A 4,964-nucleotide genomic window follows, 5' to 3' on the forward strand; every position below is an offset into this window, starting at 1 on the left:
CCCCACTTCACATCTATTCCTGTCACTATTATTATTATTTTTTTTTAATCATTTGCACCTCTATTTTTCCTCCATTCTGCGAAAAAGCCCCATGATGATCTTTTCCTTCCCCAAAAATACCCTTGGCACAGAGGCTGGGGAAGTGTCTCTGTGCCAGGCAGTTTGTGCCTCCCAGAGCTGGGAGCCCAGGCAGGGCAGCCAGGCTGTGCCAGGCACCCAGCAGCCTGTGGGTGCCAAAAAGCAGCTCTGGGAACACCTGCCAGCCAAAAAGCAGCCCTGGGAACATCTGCCAGCCCAGGGGTGGCAGGTTTGGGCTCAGCTGTACAAACTGCAGTTTTCCAGCAGGAGTGAAATCAGCAATAACCACACCACCCTCTCCTGGAGGGGAGAGCTCTGGCAGCTCCCTGTGCTCGGGGAGTGACTTCTGCATGCTGGGGAGAGAAGGTTTCCGTTGGAATTCAGGAATTCAGGACATCAAGGAATTCAGAACATCCCCCTGGCTGTCCTGGGTTGCCCAAACCCCTGCCAGGGAGCTCAGAGACCCTGGCACAGAGCCCAAGACACCTGTGCCTTTGATTATGACCCATGGAAAAAATTACCAACCCTATATGAGGATCTGCAAGCCATGGAACTCTAAGTAGCATAATAATTTATTACAGGGTGAAAAATAGATTTTAGGGTTTTTAGAATGGGAGTTCAAGGAGCAAGATGGAGGAATCTGGGCACATCCAGCCTTTCTCTTTCTTCTTCTTGGCCTCCATCTTCTGCTGTGATGTTGGCACTTTTGGGTTGGTTTAGAGTGGAAGCTCACTGTCTAACGTAGGTGATAGGGATTGGGAAGGAATTGTAAATAAAGAACATGTAGTTTTTAGTATAAAAACATGACACTGCCTCTGAGGGCTGTCAGTGTGCCTCTGTCTGACCTGCTGAACAGACCTATATTTTATAGATAAGGAACAATAAACAACCTTGAGAATGAGAACTGAAGATCTCTGACTCCTTCTTTGAGTGCCAGGCTGGGAACAGAGACTTTTGTGACACACCTGGGGTCACTGTGGGCAGCAGAGATCCCGAGGGATTTCATCCCATTTACCCACCTGGGCAGGGTGGACAATGGCAGGGATTGTCCTTCCTCAGGGGTGCCTGGCCCTGGTGCAGGGCCCTGCTCTGAGGGGAGCGGTCCCAGGTGGCTGTCACAGCCACTGATGGCACCATGGCACAGCTGGCACAGCTGGCACAACCACGGGCGGTGTGTGCCACCCCTGCTGTGGATAAATGGTGAGCACAGCTCTCCCCAGCAAGGAAAAGGGTCTGAGGGCAGCAGCTCTGGGTGAGAGGGCACCGTCCCTGTGACCCCCACTGATCCCCACTGCCCCCACAGCAGCACTGCCAGAGGGAGCTCGTGTTTGTGCAGAGCTGGCAGCTGAAAGCAGCCCAGAAAAAAAGCCCAGATCACTCTGCCTTAAATACAAATATTGAAACAGATCTTCTATATCCAAACTCAAACAGGAACATCTTCCCTCCAGACTGCCAGGGAATGCCTTTGCATCCCCCTCCAACAGGTCCCCCAGGAATCCCAGGCTGGTTCTGTGCTGGTGTTTTTTTCTTCTTCTTCTTCTTCTTCTTCTTCTTCTTCTTCTTCTTCTTCTTCTTCTTCTTCTTCTTCTTCTTCTTCTTCTTCTTCTTCTTCTTCTTCTTCTTCTTCGTCTTTGTCTTCTTCTTCTTCTTCTTCTTCTTCTTCTTCTTCTTCTTCTTCTTCTTCTTCTTCTTCGTCTTCATCTTCTTCGTCTTCTTCTTCTTCTTCTCCTTCCCCTTCCCCTTTATTTTTTGGCTGATGTGCCATGTCAGATGATGCAAGGAGCTCCTGAGTGAGCCCCCATGTCCAGCTGCAGCTGCTGTGGGGCTGCCTTGGGCTGGCACAGGAGCTAAACAGGCCTGGCAGTGATCTCAAACAGGGTGGGAAGGTGGTGCTGGTTTATTGAGGGGAGTCCAGGCAGAGGGAAACGTTCCTGCAGAGCCTCTGTGGGGCAGGAAGGAGAGGTGTGAATGCCCCTTCTTATGGGGCCTCTAAACGTCACCACGAAGTGCAGGAACACTCTGCATGAGATGAGATCTGCTGCAGGAAGGACTTTCACAACTACTCAGCCTTACAGGGAAAATAATTAGTCAGGAGAGGATTTTTATTTAAATTGTGAAAGGATTTTAGCAGTGAGGAGTTTGACTCCTGTGAGGGGTGAGCTCTGCATTCCCAGGGGTGCAGAAGTCACACTGAATGCTTTTATGCCAGCTTTCATCCTACCATTGATGAAACCTCCTGGGCAGTGGTGACAGAGCAGAGAACCAAGGGATTTCTGCGTGGATGGATCTCTTACACTCAGGGTAGGGAGGGAGATTCCTCCCTGAGCACTCACAGTGCCATCCCTCGTGGAGTTTACCCACAGCTGCAGGAAACTGAGCGCAGATTGAGGCACAGACAGAGTCAGAAAGGTGGGAAAAGCCTTTAGAGTGATCCTGTTGAACCCATCTGGGTCAGGCTGCCTTGTGCTGGGGGAGGATGAGAACCCTGTCCCAGAGCTGCTCACACAATGGGGCGCAAAGTGGGGCAGGAGGAGGCGCAGATGGGGCAGAAGGAGGGGCAGGAGGAAATTCCTTGCATTCCTTCCAGAAGGATTTTCTGAGGAAATCCTTTCTTCTATTCTTTTAGTATAGTTTTGATGTAATATATATCATAAAATAATAAATCAGCCTTCTGAAACATGGAGTGAGATCCCCGTCTCTTCCCTCATCCTCAGACCCCAGTGAGCACCATCACATGGAACCTTCCAGCACCTGATGGAGACCTGCAGGCAGCAGAGGATGGGCAGTGCCCCAGAACAGAGCCAGGGAGCTTTGCAATGCCCATCCCTGCAGGTGTGCCCTGGAGGTGGCACTGAGTGCTCTGGGCTGGGCACAAGGTGCCCGTGGGACACAGCTGGCACTGCATGGGCTGGCAGGGCTGTGCCAGCCCCAGGGATTTGGGGGGTTCTGGTCTCATGGACCCCCCCAGGCTCTGATGCAGCCAGGCTGGGCTCTGGTGCTGCTGCATCCCCACAGGTGTCACCCCTGTCACCCTGTGACCATCCCAGCACAGCCACCAGCCCCAGCTGGAGCTGGAACCCTGACAGGCGCTTTGGCTGGGGGCAACCTGCACCCTGGGGACATTCCCCATTTTTTCCAGGTGCATTTAAACATCGCAGGAATTGCAAGTCTTGGCAGTTTTCTTCTTTGCTCCTCCCAGGCAGCTGCCTCTGCTGATGGTGCTCTACCTAAAGGTTCGCTCACCCGTGGGGAGCGGAGGGAACGCAGCTCCAGGCCAGGGCAGTGTGGGGCTCCCCCGGCCCTTCCTGCAGAGCAGGATCGCTGCCCCAGCCCTGAGCACTCACCTGCCTCTCCAGGGGACGCTGCTCTGCAGAGACCTGAGGTGTTTTTCTGCCTGACACACCAATCCCAGCAGGGAGCTCTGCATCTCCCCGATACCTCAGGCTAATTAGAGACAGGAGCCAGAGAACGTGGCAGCTTTTAACCCAATAAGTGCTGATAACCTCGCAAACAGGGCTGAGTTTTGCTGTTCTGTACCTGGTTTGTGCCAGTGTTTTGATTTGGAGGAGATCTAAGAGCCATCACAGCATTATAGAATGGCTTGTGTGTGAAGGAACCTGATGGATCATCGAGTTCCACCCCCCTGCCATGGGCAGGGACACCTTCTACTAGGCCAGAATCCCAAATCCCCGGGGCTGGCACAGCCCTGCCAGCCCATGCAGTGCCAGCTGTGCCCCATGGGCACCTTGTGCCCAGCCCAGAGCACTCAGTGCCACCTCCAGGGCACACCTGCAGGGATGGGCACTGCAAAGCTCCCTGGGTAGCCCCTGCCAAGGCCTGAGCTCCCTTTCCATGGGCAAATTGCTGCTGCTGTCCCAGCTGAGCCTGCCCTGGCCCAGCCTGAGGCCGCTCCCTCTGCTCCTGTCCCTGTTCCCTGCGAGCAGAGCCTGATCCCCACCCGACCCTTCCCCAGCTCCATTGCCCTTCTCCAGGCAGCTCAAGGTTAAATGTGGGGTTAATTGCTGGGTTTGCAATTGAGACTGTTGCAGTGTGTACTAATGATCCTTTCCACACAACAGCAATCTACCCCTGCTTGGCCGCTTCTCATCCCCAGCTCTAACCCAGGCGTGGAGAGGGAAGTCAGGAGCACCAAACCCATGGCACAGATGGAGGATGATGATGCAGGGAGGCAGATTTGGGAACCTGAACCGTGTTTGTCCAGTTCACTTGGGCTGGGTGTCACCGGAGAAGGAGAGGAGAGGAGAGGAGAGGAGAGGAGAGGAGAGGAGAGGAGAGGAGAGGAGAGGAGAGGAGAGGAGAGGAGAGGAGAGGAGAGGAGAGGAGAGGAGAGGAGAGGAGAGGAGAGGAGAGGAGATCTTCTAGGAGAAGATAGGATGCCAGGAGATGTTCCAGGAGATCTCCCACTGCTACCAGCTCCGTGTGTGTCCTTGATGCCTCTATTGCCACCTCTCCCATCCTCCTTTTTCCTCGCTCTAACCCTTCCCTTTCCAGTGAATGAGCCCAACCCTTCCCAGCCGAGCTGGGCCAGCCCCAGCTGTCTCTGGCCCTGCTCACAGAGGAGATGTGAGCTGGGTGTGCCCACGGTGAGGCTGAGGTTTTCCTTCTGCTGCAGAGGCGCCCTGGGCCCTCAGCACTGGCCATTCCAGGAGGAAGGTGGCTGCTGTGTTCTTTGTGAACAAGTGCCACGTTCCAGCATGTTCTGTTCCCCAGCAAAGCAATGACTGAACTTTGGAAAACAAGCTGTGGGTGAGTTTTATCTGCACCCAGGAGAAATCAATCCAGCATGCCTTCCTGCTCCCAGCCTCTATTAACTCTCTGAGAAATAAATGACTAGAAAATACAATACAGCATTCCGGGGTGGTTCA

This window comes from Zonotrichia albicollis, chromosome 2 (assembly GCF_047830755.1).
Source record: "Zonotrichia albicollis isolate bZonAlb1 chromosome 2, bZonAlb1.hap1, whole genome shotgun sequence".
Classification (NCBI taxonomy): domain Eukaryota; kingdom Metazoa; phylum Chordata; class Aves; order Passeriformes; family Passerellidae; genus Zonotrichia; species Zonotrichia albicollis.